This window comes from Paralichthys olivaceus, chromosome 8, assembly GCF_024713975.1.
Source record: "Paralichthys olivaceus isolate ysfri-2021 chromosome 8, ASM2471397v2, whole genome shotgun sequence".
In the NCBI taxonomy this organism is placed as follows: domain Eukaryota; kingdom Metazoa; phylum Chordata; class Actinopteri; order Pleuronectiformes; family Paralichthyidae; genus Paralichthys; species Paralichthys olivaceus.
In genome coordinates, this window is record NC_091100.1 from 4,853,251 (window position 1) to 4,871,017 (window position 17,767).

Genomic DNA, 17,767 nt, shown 5'->3' on the forward strand with positions numbered 1-17,767 from the left:
CTTTGAATTTGCAAAATGTCAAACTGCTCCTTTAACTGCAGGAAGTTACTTGATCAGCAGTGTGTGATGAACACAACACACACACACACACAAACAACACACATCCCCCAGTGAATATGCATGAGAGTCGATGCTTCCTAGTGGGATGACAGACTGTTTTCAACCCCCTTTGATCTGTATGCCCCCCCCCCCCCCCACAACACACTGTCCCTTTGAACCCCGGCCAAGATGGCGGTGGGTCAGGAGCACACAGCGTCCAAACAGGACAGGAAATGGAACGACGGCATCAACAAACTCCTGTTTACGCGTTTCAGAGAAAGAGAGAGAGAGAGAGAGAGGGGGCGAGGGACAGAAAAGATGGACACTGAATGAGACGGAGACATGGAGGAAATATAACAGCTGAGGAGAGAGAGAGTGTGATATCTGTCAAGCTTTTCTAGTACAGTTACTGAGATTCTTTGTTGTGGGTTGACAGTATATGCAGCTAAGTATATTTTTACTGCTCTTGTGTGTGTGTGTGTGTGTGTGTGTGTGTGTGTTTCAGCTGTGTGTTTGTGTACTTTTTACTTGTGTGTGTCTGTTGAATAGGCTTCTTGTCATTGACCTAAAAACAGTGTGAGAGCCTGCCAGTGTCGTTTAAATCCTCTTTTCTTCTCCATTCCCCCGGTCTCTGTCTTCTAGTCGCCGTGCACACTCATCTGTGTGTGCATATGCGCGTTCCCCGTGGTGTGTGTGTGTGTGTGCGTGTGCATGCGTCAGTTGCTGTCTCTATTTAAACATCATACAGACTCACAAATGGCGTTCCTGCCAACGGAGATGAGAGCACACTCTTCACAAAGACTCTTACTCTCCCACTCTCCCACTCTCCTCCCTCAGTCCCTCCTTTTATACTTTGAGGCACCCACGGGATATCATTAGTGTTATTACCGTATTGAGATAAATGAGTGTGTGTTCGTGTGCGCGCACAAGTCACATACGTGTGCGCGTGTGAGCAGCATGATGGAGTTGGTGAAGTGCTGCGAGTCCAAAAGCACCCTGAAGCGTTGGGTGTAATTACTGAGTAAGACCGATAACAGTTGCTGCTTTCATGATTTCAAGTGTCAGTGTTTCCCCACCTCCTCTACATCCTGCTCCTTCTTCTGTCTGTCCTCGACCTAGAGCGAATATACTGTACGTCTGTGTGTGTGTGTGTGTGTGTTTGCTTTGTTTTGGCCTTTATAAGAAAAGGTAGAGCGAGGTTCTGGTCGTGTGTGAGAGCCTCGTAAAGGCCGACCGATGTTGCATCACCGAATCTCTCCTCAAGGGTTGAGGGTTAAGCATAATTACTGAGGCTGCTTTCATGTTTTCATCTCGCCTCGGCTCGTCTTCACTGCCACCGCTGGCCTTTTCGTTCTGTATCAAAGGAGACTTTGGTCCTCCGGGGCTGCAGACCCCGACACACTTTGACACAGATTAGCACACACATAAACACACACACACTGCTCATGCATGCTCACACACACATTCATCTGGATTTTATTTGGTGATTTGCATCGGTTAGTTTTTCAGATGTTGTAATTTCAATCTTGCCGACTCACATTACATCCTAATAGCGTATTCATTTTGACGTATGATGACTTTCTCAACTAACTTCTGTTTATAAGTCGGTAGAACGGGCTGAACGTAAAGGTGGACGACACTTCCTGCCCAAAATATCCCACATACGAAGGCAGCCATCTTGCACGTTAGAGTCTGGGGGGTGGGGCCACTGATACACCTGTTCAACCAATCATGAGTCAGTCTCAGCTGTCAATCATCATCCATTTAACCTTGTTTTTATAACTTCAAATTATGAATTAAAAACCAAACTTACTGGAAAAAATAAAACTGGAACATACATCAGTGTGGTCAGAGCTTTGATGAATACTTTGACCTTTTAATTTGGTCCATGTCCCGTCTACTGACATGGAGGAGGAGGAGTTTATGACCTACGCGGCAGCCAGACACCAGGTTGCAATCGACATGCAGTGTCTGGATTGTAGTTTATTTTCCAGGTGATATATAATCTTCAATATATTTTAATAAACTGGATATCCTGAAGCAACTGAATTATATTACCAGCCTCTAATGAGTAGTAAATACAACAAATTATATTTTATAGAAGCCTGCTATAATAAAACAGTCACACTTTCTGTTATCACAAAGTAAAATGTGATTTACATCGATAATGAGGCAGATTTACAATTTAAAGTCATTATAATTTTGCGATAATGATCCTGGCTTCTCATTTTTCTCTTGCAAACGTCCTCGGCTGTAACCAGCTGACAGTGTTTCCTCAACTTGTTTGGAAATTCCAGTCTTCACTTAGACTTTTAAATGTTTTAACGTTGACTTGTTTTAAAAGAATCATGTTGTCAGGATCTTGAATATGCTGCTGCTGATGTCACGGTAAAAGGCTGCGGTCAAAGTCCCATGTCCCCATAAAAAAAAAAGTTAGAATCCCACCAGTGGATGTTCCTGAAAAATGTGAAAGAAACCCACTTGCTCTTGAATTTATTATAACATGTACGATGAAGTTGTTCTTACGTGATGCTTCACTAACATACTTATGTTATTTTCAAATAATATGTTTGGACTTGAAACATCCTGAGAATAAAAGGCTTTGAGGTTGTGTAAGTGATGTGTTTGTACCAGTGTCTCATGTGATATTGATTGTGGTTGACGGAGAGCAGTTTTCCAGATAAAGAACAGGACGGAGACGCTAAGGTTGCTCTGAACCAGAGAGCAGATCAGGGTTCAAACACGGGCCAGATATATTCTTTCGTGTGTGATGTAAAAAACAGAAGCCCCTGGGACAATTTTACCATCGGTCAGGACAAATGGATTTGAAATGGCTTTTGTTAAAAACAATTTGTGATTGCTACATTATCCACAAATAATGAACAGTGGCTGCTTCATTTCCTGAATGAGAGTATCAATGTCTTTATCGTCAAATATTCCAAATATATTGGTTACCATGTTCATTGTGTACATTTACCAGACTTCATTTCAATGTGGGGAGAGTGAAATGTCATAAAATCATATTTATTATTTATATGAGCATTGTATTTACTTTGTCATCTAAAATAGATTTATGAAGAAGCATGTAAAAGCTTTGATGTGAACTTTTGAAAGCTATCTTCAGTTCACGTCAGGAGGCCAAATGTTTTTGTTGAAAACCAGATTTAGGCAACGAGCCGCTATTCGCTGCTCTCTGACAGCATCCAGGACCTCCTTCCACACAGTGTGTGGTTCGACATAAACTGATAACAGCTAAACCTGTGCTACAGCAGAAAAACACACTGTTCAATCCATTCTTCATACTTTTGATCTTGTTTTGTAAAAAATGCACCGAACTGCACACCCTGCTGAGAAATCCAAAGTTTTGAGTTCAGAGTTTTTCTCGAGACTTATGCTCATGTGTTTTGGATTCGATCAAACAACAAGACTGCAACATGGTTTTATTTCTAATACAGTGCAGCTCTACTTTGACTTAAAGGGTCAGTGAGCACACGAGTGGTGAAGCTGCATAATCCAACCAACTGAATTCACCCCCGTTTAACATGCAGGTAACATTGCATAGTATTGTTCATTCTGGGCTACCGAAGCGCATGCAATTCAAATTTCAGTTGACTACACATTGATGAAACCAACTTTCACAACAACTTTCATAGACAAACATACACATTAAACATCTCCACACGTGAAGGTGACAGGCCCAGCGATGGTGCAGTGACAGAGGTCAACGTGGCCCTCCAGCACCTAACCCTTCCTCTCACCTCCATCCTCCTCTCCTCTGTCAGTCATCTCAAACACTCCACCTGCATTTCTTTTTGCCTGTCTGTCCGTCCATCTGTCCACCTGTCTGTCTGCTCCCCTGTCCCTCTCTGTTGCCATGACGGTACTGATGGCTGTAATGGCGCTGCGTGTATTTGTCTGGATCTTACGGGAGAGACAGGAACTACTCAGCGGAGACGATGATGGAGCACATATGGAATCTTGATGTCTATCATATGTTGATGTAGCGCAAGAAATCATACTGTCACTGTTGGAATATGGTCATTTTAAAATAGCCGACAAACACATTTTGTTATGTGTTGATTCTGACACACATTGTGGATATTTTCATATTTGAGGAACAATTCTTTATTCAAACAAACATAATAACAAAATGTATTTTTGCCATTCATATTAACACATTTATAAACAAGGTTTTTATATATATATTGACAGAATTGTCGATATAAAAACCTAGATTCTACTATTTTGTGTATTTGTGTTTCATTCTTTAAGGTTTTCTTCTTAAAGTTTGTTGTGTCCAGCCACATTAATGATCTTTTAGCGGATGGACTTTGCTCAGTTGTCATGGTGAAGAAGTTTTGACAGTAAAGAAAATTTTGATTCATACTTGGAATGAATAAATATGTAATCATTCATAAAAACTAATTTCAATATCAAGACCAACAGTGGTTAAAGGAGTTCAAGGAAAGTGTTATAGAGAAGTTCATGTTCATAAATATTTACTGTACTTACTGTACAAACCAGCTGCAACGTACAATATACAGTACCTGCCGTGGTTGAAGTACAAATAATCTCTTGTTTGTGTTCATGTGCTTAAATAATACATATATGTGCATGTAGTTATTTGTCCACACAGATTTAGGACATACAAAACACATAGTTCACATGTAGAGTACATTCAGTCTGATTTTCAAGCGCGTACTCCATGTTTGTATCAATAAATAAAAATTGAAAAGTACACAGTTAACTACAATTACACCAGGTTATAAATATGTGCACAGCTGACATCCATATGGGTGTGTGGGTGTTTGTGTTGGCTACACTTCACTGTTGCACACACAAGACAGTGTTCACTCACAAATAATCAAAATCACAGTGTGTTGAACTGATAGTAAGCCTGCAGTAAGGTCACTGAGATGTTTAATTAGTGACACACACACACACACACACTCTTGCACTTGTATCTTAGTGAGGACACTGATTAGCATGATGCATTCCCTTACCCTACCCTTAACCATCATGGCTGAATGCATTACCCTTATCTTAACCCCAATTCTAACTTTAACCCTTTAACCAAGTCCCTCTAACAGCCCTCTGTGAGGAGGACGACTGGCAAATATGACCTGGCTCTGTGGGGTCGATGCACAATGTTCCAAATACACCAAAGCATTTTAGCACATTTGTTGATCCCCCTCTCTTTCTGTGTTCCTTTTGATTTGTTTTTATGTTTTTCTTGTTCCAGTAGAAAACTGGCCAGAGGTAGTGAGATACCTTGATGTGATGTGACAGCACACCCGACATGTTTTAGCTGCAGACGATTCTGAAAGTTTCTTCTTTTTTTTTTTTTAACAATCGGAGACATCAACAACATCCACCAGATCACCACAGCGTCAGTCGTCCAGATTCTGCACATCGAGAAATAACATTTGCATTTACGATCAACCAGCCTGAACACCCCACTTTGAAGCATCTCTTCTTCTACACTGGATCTGTTTGAGGCGTGTCTGCAGTGTGTGATGTGTGACTTACAGCTGATGCCCAACTTCCTTCTTATTTTACAGGTGTTAAAAAATCCCTGAATCTGAATGATGCAGAAGAAGCAGATGACAGCAGGTAAAAAAAAAGTGTGATAGCAAACAGTTACCTTAACACCAGGGGTGCTAATCATTGGCTTCACATGGGAATACACTTTATCCTAACTTTTGATTCTAGAGTTTTTATTCTGTCTTCTGATAAAGAAAATCAACATTTTTATTCTATAACAGCAGATTGTTGATTTAAACAGCGTCCAACAATTTTCCAGAGCTTTCAACTCCATGTCCCAGTCTTCCTGGATGGTGTCAGGCCACATTCATGATGATAACTCAATTGTTGCCAGGCAACCGGTGTCTGGAGGTTGGGTCATGTCATAAAAGGGGGTTAAAATAATATTTCTAAAATTAAAAGGGACAGTTTGAGATTTCCAGTGCGTTCGTTTGGATTCAATTAGACCTTTAAAATGAGTGTTCACATTGAATTCTGCCAAAATTGATTAGCATGTCTGTAGGCAGATGCTTGTATTGAGTTGGGATAATGGATAATCAATGCATTGATGCAATGATTGAATCCCTGCTTCTCTCATCAACCCACCCTGACACCTTCAAAGATTATGTATTTGGGAAAAACTAAACATCACCAAAAATTAGTGTTAGAATATCCCAGGTTATGTTAAAGTTATGATATGTTCAGGTTTTTTTCTATTGCATTGTGTCACATTTTAGATTTCCTCTTTTCAATTACAACTCTGTGTTTGAGCCGTGTAGAGCTTTGCAGTGATAACTTCCTTTGCGTGGACCATTTTTAAATATCCACTAAAAACATAAAATAAGTCAATGCATTTAAAAAGAAAAAAATAAACTACATTCTGCATATAACAGTCCTCTCTGTGACCTCACTGTATTCAGTAGCCATCATGGGTCTCCAGCTGTTCGACCAGCATGGCACCACCACAAATTCTAACCATAATAATAATCCTATGATGATTAATAACAAGAAATCATCCAACAGGTCCAAGGTCAGCTGCTAACACATCTGTAACAAATGCAAAAAGTATTTCCTACAGATAATTCAGCCATGGCGTGTCTGGTTGTATTCTACTTTTTTCTTTAAACACAGTGACATGCAGGCAGACTGATGATTTCTGTGAATTTACAGTGTCTCTGTTATGGTTTATCCCTTTTTTCCCTCTCTGACCTCATCTGCCTCTTATCCCCCTAATTCCTAATTACTCCGTCATGCATGAGGGTCACCGGGGTATGGTTCACTCCAAAGTCAGCCATCACCTACGGCCATATAGCAGCAGATTATATATCGTCTCCGTATTCACTAACGTGACAGATGACGTGAACAAGGGAACATACAACCTTGGATTATTGCTAACTGAGGAAAGAAGGGCAGTTAATGAGCAGGATTTCGAGCAGGAGCACACGTGGAAATTGTGCTATTGATGTTTTGTTTTTTTCCACGGATGTCAGTGTGTGTGCACGTGTGTGTCTGTCTGTGCCTGCACTAAACAGGCGGTTAATCTGACCATGTCTGCTGGCAGGACATCAGGTTGCCCCATAGTGCATTTAGGCAAACAGCCAAACTCCAATAACATTGCTCTGTTCATCCTGGTAAGCTGCTGTGGCTCCAAGAGACCAGATACATGGATGGATACTTTATTGATCCATTATACACAAATAAAGGACAATAATAACATTTAAGAAATTATGAAGGAAAAGTAAATGGTTGTGCAAATGATCAGTAATATATAAGAAGAAATACTAAACTTAAGTGAGTCAAATGAAACCTCCAAACCAGAATCAAGCATGTTGTTGTGTATACATATATATATATATATATTATATATATACACACACATTCAGCCAGGTATCTCAATGACTTTGTCTGGCACATTTTTATACTCTGATGTTTAGGTTTGCTTTTCATCTTTTATGCGTTATATCCCTTTAGTGTGTTAATATGCAACAGGTGTTTGTTGCACAATGTGCTGTTCTGCAGCTGCTGTAACACTTTGGTCCAAGTAAAATGGGGGTCCGTGGGGACATTAAAGTATATTTGATTTGATTTGAATAATCAATAAAAAGGTAAAACTTAATGGAGAAAAATGTAACCTGAAAACCAAACAAGTGTGTTTTTATGGAGGCAGCACAAGTCGTCTACAAACTGGCAGTTGTTAACCAAAACAAATACTAAACTTAGGCCTAAGTGAACAGTACAACTTAAAACACATCCACCAGCTCCCAACATCTAGAAACGTGGGTTTCACAGTGTTTCTCGAGCAGCATGTGCTGGAGGCTGAACTCCAACAGGGTGAATTCGGTCAAGAACTTTTCCCAGTGTAATGTGTGTGATAGTTCTTATGAGACCATCGCGCTCTCATCTAAATAACGCTTGAAGTGCAATGTAACCCTCTCTCCTCCACTGGAGCAGCTGGCTGGCGATCGCTCCAGTTCAGAGGAGAGGCGACGGATTGAGGCTGATTGAGGCGCACGCATAGAAAGAGAGAGAGAGGGAGAGGGAGAGAGAGAGAGAGAGGGAGAGAGAGAGGGGGATAGGGAGAGAGGCACCGAAATACAGCGAATTAATCACCGTCTGTTCCACTGTGTGTGTGTGTGTGTGAGAGAGAGAAAGAGAGAGAGTCAGAGAGAGAGAGAGAGGGAGAGGAGGGGGAGTGGAGCCTGACGCAGTGTGAGAGGCAGAAACTGAGAGGAGAGAGACAGAGGCGAGGAGGCAGCGCATCACATCAGGCGCCGCTTTGCATCTCAAAATCTCTGAGTCCTCCTGCTGCACAGCGGACACCAGCCAGTCACTGCGCGGCCACTGCTCCACACAGACACCGCAGAGGAGGAGGAGAAGGAGGAGGAGACAGACTAAAAAGAAGACACACACATCTCATTAACACGACCACACACACACACACACATCTCCAGAGGCACCGAGCGGAGCGTTCTGCTGAGGAGACCGACCAGAGGAGCGAGGCGCAGGAGGAGCAGGAGCTGCGTCTTTCCTGCACGTTGGCACCGGGAGGAGGTAAAGTGCACACCACGCGCAAACATGTGTAGATTGCGCCACACACAGCTTTGGCTTCATCTCGACTTGCATTGCGCAGGTAACTTTGATTTATGTGCGCCAACGAGCCCTGGCATTCCCGCGGATCTGAAATCACCCATCCGCGCGCATGTGTGTGTTCTGTGAGTGTGTGTGTGTGCAGGCGTGATGGATGAGAGGGGTTCTGCTGTTTGGCTGTTTCTCGTGTAACCCCGCTGGTCTTATCTCCTTCCCCGGGTGTCCGATGATAATGCGGATGCAGACGCGCAGATCCGTGATTTACATTATCGGCGCCTGGTGTGCGGCGCTTTAAATGTCCCGTGTGTCAAACCATATGCAAACCAGTGCAACTCCGAGCCTGTCCGGCATTAAACACATGTCTGACACGCGTCATATGATGTCAACAAACAGCCTGGTTGCTCAGAAGGACATCAGTGGTCTTGTCCCGGGACAGACTGTGAGTCACGGTCATGGTTTGGATTCAAACCCGCAGCGCAGTCCAGCGGGCTGAGTGTTCAGCACCACGGACAGCGGCTCCTCACACTGGAATGAGAAGTGATCTGTTTCTGCTCGATGGTTTTTGAAACGGTTGTTTCTCCTGCGAGTCTCATTGTGTTTGTTATTCTACATCTGGAGAAGTCAGGGAGGTAAAACTTGAACACTTCATATCCCGGACTGTCAGGAGGAAGATGCATTCCCTCACAGATTTCACTGGAACCGTAGCACAGGTTGTGGCATGACAGTGTGTCACATGTAGACTCCATGACTTGATGTAGACAGGTGACGAACTCAAGGGGCCCTCTAAGGATTGAGTGTTTTATTGTCTTATCGTTGGACAAATGAAACAATAATGTTCATCATCAAAGCAGCAGAAGCCCCGAACACTGGGTTCTACACCGTCCCCATGATTTCATATCATGAGACACCATCAGGGTTTATTTTTTAAAACTTCCACAGCTTACGTAGCAATGCCTGACCCTCGTGTTCAAATTAATTAATCAATTTTTATTTGTACAGCCCATATTCACCAATCTTAATTAGTATCATAGGGGTGAAAAGGGTGAATCATCCTCTGTCCTTAACCCTGAACAAGAGTGAGGCGAAACTACCAAAAACATCCCAATTAAATGGTTTAATGGAGAATAATGATGAAAAATGATGTGAATGTTTTGTCTATCACATCCAGTTGATTTTAAACTAAGAGATGTTGGAGAGATGTATGTGTCCTCGCTCTTCGCCATCATCAAAACTACAAATGAGGGAATTCGTTGTGGGAGAATGGTTTTCTGAGCCTGTAGAGACTTTTAGAATCAAGAAGTGTGAAAGTGAAACTTTCTGTTGGCCTGGAAACGAAAAACAAAAGCAGTGAGCTCATTTGTTTGCTCTCAAGTGGGGCCACCCTCCATTGAAGACCAATTTCCATCCACCCTAAAACTGATCAGGTCAATCACAACCATTTATTTAAACTGGAGTGGGTTTGATATGATGACTGACACAGGGTTGATGCTGCTGAAGCATTGTCATGAACAACCAGGACGGCTGCCGAGATGTGGAGAGATATGTTGAACCTGAAAATTACCTCTAAAAGAAGAAAAACACAAATGCACGTTGTCGTCTGTTTATATTTATCTCACTCTATACATCACACATTCGCTGCTCTGATTAGCTGTATGTCTGTTCTGTGACTGTTGATAACACCTCTTGGAAATCGAACATGAGCTGAGATGTTCCAGACCCATTTGTGAATGCAAATTGTTCTGGCAGTGCCTTGCTACCCATCTGTATGTTTATCACACCGGGCGGCAGCAGAAACATCCCTTTGGCATGAAAATAAAAGCTTTTAAATCGTGGCTGCGCAGCCAAAGTCCAGGCCTCTTAAAACCGTCTTGATGTGCGGTTAAAACGCTGGAGCCCGACGAGTGCATGCGTGTCACACAAAGACGCTCGACCAGTTAAATTTTGGCTGCTGTGCTGCGTGCCTCCTGCCTACTGCCCCACTATCTGTTGAAACGGATGTTGTTGCCATTTTGTCCCACAGGGCATGGACTACTAACAGAGTTTTTCCACTGACTGACTCCAATTGTTGGCGGAGTGCCACAGAGCGAGAGAGGGAAAGAAGAGGAGGACAGAAAGATTGATGCAAGGAGAGGGTGAGAGAGAGAGAGAGAGAGAGAGGGAATGGGTCTCACTCCGGGCACCATGAAAGACATGAGGTATAGAGCCAGTAAAAAGGAGCAGCGTCAATGACTCATTTTGGGACTCAGTGTTTGTATATGAGAAATGGCTTGGCTGACTCTTTTCAAGGCCAGAGCTCCTCAGTCAGTGTGAAGACTTCAGTTGTCCTGGGAATTCATTGATAAGTATCTTAGAGGTCGCTCATCTTGCTTTCATCCTGCATTAGTACCGCAGTGCTCGCTGCAGCACACTTCTCCGGTCTTGAGTTGTGAGAGCAGGACGCTTCTGATCGTTGCTGCAACAACAGAGTCCCTCAAACCTGTGAAGTGCTCCGTTTGATTCTTTAGAGCGAAAAACTTCCCTAAAACAACAACCTCTCCACACGGTGACAGACTTTTGTGCTGCAGCAGCAGAAATGTCAAGAACCGGTGGGACTCGAACGGTGACTTCTGTAATAAGGCAGGTAGCAACATTAAACAATCAGCTGAAATGCAAAGTGACAGCGTTAGTAGAGAGGAACTGCCAGATTGTCTGTGAGAACAAAGTGGAAGAACTGTGATGGGTTTAATGTCTTGTCATTGTTTCAGCTTGTTGCTCTGAACCTTCACCTCAAGCTGTAAAAGATTTTTTTTTCTTTTCTCTCTGTATCATTTACTGTAGACCCTGGAGTGAGCTATCCATCCATGGTACAATCTAAGTACCTACAGGCATCACTGTGGGGCAAGTACTCCAGGAATACTAAAGAAACACTACTGTGTAATGGGAGATCCCTCCACGCTCTCCCATCCATTTACTGCTTTTCTTTCACCCCTGTAGCTGCTGCTACTGCGAGGGACGGACACGGAGCACGTATCTGTTGAAGTCCCGGGCTAAATTTCAGAATCATCATTGTTATTTGTCAAAGTCATTCATATTTCAACAGACACTAGCTCCCCATATTATGCACGTTGGTGCACAGAGAGCCGAGAGTATCTCTTGTCATAATGTTGATCTTTGTTGAGAGGGAATACCCCCTGGTGAGGAAGCAAATCTGCATGCATAGTTAACATGGCACCTCCCTACAGACACGAGTCTGAATGTCAGGATATTTCTTATTGTTTCTGACAATTGTTGAGATATTTTCTACCGTTCCATTTATTCGTTCTCTCTGTTTTGTTATTGAAATGCAGCAACACAAATAAGGTGTAAACTTAAATGACAGGCTCCTCGTCATGAGGAAAATAGCCAAACGAAAACACGCTGCAATCCTGTGTGAGATGATCATATACACACGATCACAACAAGGGGGTTAGAGGGATGTGAAGAGACAAGCAAACAGACACTTATCTCACACACACACACACACACACACACACACACACACACACACACACACACACACACACACACACACACACACACACACACACACACACACACTTCCCAGCATGAGACTGTATTCCCTGTAGGAGACTAGTTAGCATTTGAGGCAGGGGAAACTGTAATTAGGAAGTTTTTGTTACAAGTTGCAGCTCTCTCTCTCTTTTTATCTCTCTCTCTCTCTCTTTGCACATTTAGCTGAAAAAAAAATCAAGCTGGTGTTAACACCTTTCTCCCACACAGAAGAAAAATCCTGGATACGTCCCCTGATCCACAACAGAATTTGATCCCTTGCCCATATTGGTGGAATTATTATCTGTTTCAGTGTAATGATACTTTAAAAATGAACAAACAAACAAACTGACGAATTGGACAGGGGTGAAGAATTGGCAGAGGTTATTTTAAAATTTAAAACGACCCCAGGAGCTGCATTAAGGCATTCAAATTCTAAAATACCTCAAAAACATCAGCAGCCTGAAATGAGAGCACTGTTTCTGCTGTGCAATACAAAATGGGTGAATACAGTTTTTCGGTTTGCACAGCGTTGACAAACATTTAACAATTCAACAGTAACATCTCCTCTCACAGTGTTTCAGTCAGGAGAAAGAGGTTCCACCCGAAACTGTACAAAGAAGTTCCATTTATCAAATTACAGTGGCAGCAGATATCCCAAACACACGTCGGCACTCACCGAGAAATGACGCCGCATCCAAAAATACCTTCCTTTTCATATTTGGGTGAACCGACCCTTTAAGATATCTACTGTATATAAGTAGGTTGGCTCAGATCCATGCTCATAATCCTGAGTTTTTCCTCATTCTCTCTGGTGATATGGTTCCTAAGCTTTTTAGGCCCCGGGCTCATCAAAATTTGATCGGTCTCTTTTCGTGTGGGAATCCTTAAAAAAAAAAACTAAATTGTTTCGGGGTCTCGAGCTGTAGTTTGAGAATTCCTGCGAGCTGGTTTCATTAACCAGAGAGAAACATTCTGATACGATGAGACAACGCAACGGTGACCTCGTGCCTCCTGCTCATAGTGTGAATGATAGATGAGCTGCTTAATGTATGCTGATGCATGTCTTGCTGATGCCAGCGTGCCAGCACTGGAGCTAATCCCAACCTAAACTCTCCGGCAAAGGTCTCCCACCTCTTCTTGTTTTTCCCAGCTCCCTTCCCCAAACTCCTTTCCCTCCTCCTTCTTCTTCTTCCGCTCATCTATCGCCATCTATGCCTCCATCTTCCCATACCGCCACAATGCACACACCCTATTCACGCAGCACGTTCACATGTGTGTGTGTGCATTGAGTCGGCTAGTTTGTATGCCGGCCGTACCAGCGTCTCTCTGGAAATCAAGGAGAGATCGTGGTGTGTATGCTGAGAGAGGAAGAAAGAGCAGGGGGGAGGAGAGGGAAGGCGAGGAGGGCAAGAGGTGGTCGAGACGGAAAGAGAGATAGAGAGAGGGATTGGGATGCCACAGGGTGAAATGAAAAGGCAGAGGAGAAAGAAATAACAAAGGGTTGGAAGATGGAGAGAGCGTTCAATAGATGTGTTTTCTCCCCGGCCTGCTCGTCTCTTTTCTGTTTCATTACCTCTGCCCTCTGTTCTGCAGACAGCACTGTCTCTGTGGCAGAGGCAGGTTGGAGACACGGTGGCCTGGCAGAGGCTCGAAAATCCCTCTGATGTCCTGTTCTGAGCTGCTCTTCAGGGCAAGGAGGAGAAATCTCTCTGGCTGTCCCATTAACTACTATAGACTAGAGTATTGAAATGGTATTACCTCCCCCTGTCTGAGCAACACATCGACTTTCCTTCCATTTCCCTGCAAAGATCTGTCGTTCAGTTCCCCAAGACACGGGCATCAGGAGTGGAGCAGCGAGATTGTTTTTTGATTTGTCTCTCCTCCCTTATCTTCCAGGCATCTCTCTGTTTTGTCTCCTCTCTGGTGACAGATTTCTCCAGGGTGCAGGTGTCATTTGTATCCCCTTCCTGTTGCTTGAAATACCCTGAGAGCAATTCCAGCCGAGATGATAATAGAGGTGAAGGGCAAAGATGATTCTGTGTTAACAGCTTAGAGATAACTTTTTTTTTTTTATATGAGGGAACGTTCAAATCCTGAAATGTTTTTATTCCCTGTTTGGAAAAACCATTAGTGGCTCCATTTAACGCCCAGGAGCTCCTCTTACAACCAGCTGACATGACATCTATGAGAAATAAGATGTAAAGAAAACACTCAGTGGATCTAACATCTTACAAATGTAACCTTCCTGTGACCCTGAGACCAAATTATATGTATTATACACCATTGGAGAAAGCAATGGACTATTGACTAAACTTGTCCCAACAGTACTTTCATTATTCCACAGCTCAGCAACTGTTATTTCAGATTTCCCTGCACATTGAAGTGATGTGTGATTGTAAAGAGTTTGAAACACAAGGCTCTCGGGAACAAGAAATCAAGCTCAGTTTGAAATATAAGACCCTAAGTGACTGAAATCGCTCATTCACTAACCCCTACTTCACTTTATAGGGATTTCTATAAACAGAGCACTATAGAATGAGCTCATCAGCAAAATAATTAAAAAAAAAGCTTTTCTCTGTGCTGGTTTGTTTTAATACTGGGTAAAAGAAAGACATTGAGGTCTGTGATTTGTTTTGAGGTTGATCCTAGATCCACAGACATGGAGCTGCTGCTGGTGAGTAGATGGGGCTGCTAATGTTCTACTACAACAACAGAACAGTGCTGAACTTGAACCTGAAACTTTTAGCCTAATGTGTCCAAGAGTGTATTCAAGGTGCCTGTACAGAGCAACTCTGAAACATTGCAAAGTCAACCACATGTGTTTTAAACAAACTTGCCAAGCTAACATTGTCTTAATTAGCTAAGTAGAGTTGATTATAGTTGTCCCCGTCTCAAGTCAAGAACAAATCATTTCAGGAGTGATTAAGAATTATGATGGTTAATCTGTCGCCATTACACTGGAAGTGCTGGAATCTCTGAGTGAGGTTGTGAATCAAGCTCTTTTATGTTATGGTGGACGATCAAAAGGAATCACTGTGGGGCTGCGGAATCTAAAGTGAGCTTCTCGTACATGTGTGAGCTGCTGCATCTACAAAGAGAGGGAGATCGTATTTTCTGTGGTTTCAGTCTGTCAAGTCAGATCATGTCAAGTTTGTTTGTACGGTCTAATATCCGATTCTATGAGCTTTGCAAAGCCACAACAGCAACGTCTCTTAGCCCAGGCTTTCTGAGAAGACAAGAAAAACACTACCTCCTGTGCTACATTACGCATATGAATAGAAAACTGCAGGTGGATGTTTGCCACATGCTTCTACTTTGTGTAACTGTGTGAAACGGCTTGTTGCCCCAACACTATTGGATTGAAATGAATTGATTCATGATGTCTGTCTGAATAGAGTCTTTCTTTGGTGGTGACATTCACCAAACAATGACATTTACATACAAACCACCTGAGATGATGGGCGGCCCATAATCTTCTGTAACTGTAATCCCTCCATCTGAAAGGTCTTTTTAGGGGTCTCAAGATGAAACGAGATGAAAACTCTGAATGTGACTTCAACTGTTCAGAATCAGAAAAATCTTTAAGGGTCAAGTGCGTACAAGGAATTGAACTGAGATGTCTAATCGCTCTACAGTCCGAAGAGTGTGTGTGTGTGATACTATTAAGATCGCTTCACCTTCTGCACATTTATCATATTATAGATTTCAATTTAAATAAAGGAAATTGCAATTTTCCCACCAATATGCACTCGGTAACCCCTCAATGATTATCATTACAAATCAAAAGCAGAGATCTCACATTTAGTAATGTCTAAAAATGTCACATATTTTGCTTTGCCAAGCTGTAGATGCCTCCTCTTTTTCTTTAATTGTGCTTGAGGTGTGTTGAGAACTTCACTGGAGTCCACAGGACATAAAACCAAAGTGATGAAGTCTCTGTCAACCTTTGAGATGAGAGTGTGACACTATATAGATCATTTCTATAGCTTTAAGAGCAGTGGCCTTAATTATTATGCAATGGAAACAGTTCAGAACCAGAACTCTTCATAGAAGCCAAACTGAGAAACCAGACGAGAAGGGTCCTGGTCACGGAGGTGACAATGACCCCAACAGTCACTTAATACCCAGAGTCCTCTGCAGAGATGTGAGAACCTTCCAGAAGGACGATCTGCTCAGCCGCACTTTAATCAGATCGTCATAGTAGAGTGGCCAGACAGAAGCCACTTTGAATAAAAGGTATGTGACATCCCTCTAAGATTTCACCAGACGGTGTTTAGAGGACTCTGAGGGAAACGATCCTCGGGTCTCATGAGACAAAGAAGTGAACTCTTTGAGCAGAAGTCAAAAAACTACATCTAGTTGATTGATGGTTGGAAGCAGGTGCTTGAAGAAAACCCGCTCCAGAGTGAGCACGAACACAGATCGTTCAGCTTTCGGGACGGAAATGATCTGATGCATAAAGACGAGGAAATGCTGGAGTAGCTTTAGTGCGAGGCTCTGAGCGGCACAGCCAAAGCCCAGACTTGAAGCCCACTGACCATCTGTAGGGAACTGAACATCCTGGCTGGGAGATGCATCCCCTGCAGATTTGCTAAAACTGACTTAATAGTGTTAATAGTGGAAGCTGATTGATTTAATGGTGGAGGACACTGACTTATTCCTCCTGCCTGTTTCTGCAGGTTCACATATGGACGGTGTTTCCACTTCCTTGACGTTCTGTACTGTGCAGTTCCTGTATCCGTCTTTCTTCCTCCTGTTTTTCGTGCGGTTCAGTTTTCCAATTATACACAAGCTTTGTGAAACCAGCCATTTGGCAATCGCAACAGGGGCTAAACCAGACAAACCCTTTGTCAATTAGCGCTCAGTAACACCAGGGGAACATACCAGCGCTCGGCAGCCAAGTGTGTACGTCCGTGTTTGGGGTGGGCAGGGTGTGTGCAAACGTTTGTGTATATGTTAGCTTTGTGTGAATTATTAAGTGAGTGTGTGTGTGGGCGGGCGTCTGGTTTCCTCTTGTGTTTGCGGAAGGCCAGAGGTCGAGCATGAGTGTGTGCTCTCGTGTCAATTTGGGTTTATTAACCTTGTGTGAGGAGACGAACTGTGCTTGTGTAGGTGTGTGTGCAGCATTAGTATATATGTGAGAGCACAATCAGAGAAAAGGAAACGGGACAGAAACAAGCGAATGTATCTGACAGTGTTGGAAGTCTGACATGTTCTCTGTGTGTGTGTGTGTGTGTGTCTGTCTTGAGGCACATGCTGCGTGTCAAATGTGTGAGTGAGAGCAATATGGGGTGTATATGATTTTATAATGGTTGCCTGTAGTCAGCCTATCATTTTCGTCCTGTGACAGTGTCACTTCTGTCTCTCAGGCTTTGTGCTCTGATGTGACACGTTGTCTTCAAGTATTATCACATCGGTTTTGTGTGAAGACTTTCACACAAAACCTGAGGAATTTAGGCCTTAATTTCATTTTATCTCAGGAGATAAGAAAACACATGGTTTCCAGAGCTGGCAGTTCGAAAACAGCAGCCGACGATTTCCTCATCTCACTAATCTCTGAGTTGTTTTCGTGCCTGAGAGTTTTTAT

The 17,767-nt window shown here is 42.9% G+C and overlaps 1 protein-coding gene across 1 annotated transcript in view; it reads left to right on the forward strand.

Annotated features, from left to right (window-relative positions):
• Positions 1 to 8,241: 8,241 nt before the first annotated feature.
• The window catches only part of LOC109639572 (protein ELFN1-like), a 136,741-nt gene continuing 127,215 nt past the window's right edge, over positions 8,242 to 17,767 (forward strand). Inside the window, exon 1 of the mRNA XM_020103093.2 lies at positions 8,242 to 8,613. The gene's annotated coding sequence lies outside the window, so the exon portion shown is untranslated. The remainder of the gene's footprint in view (positions 8,614 to 17,767) is intronic.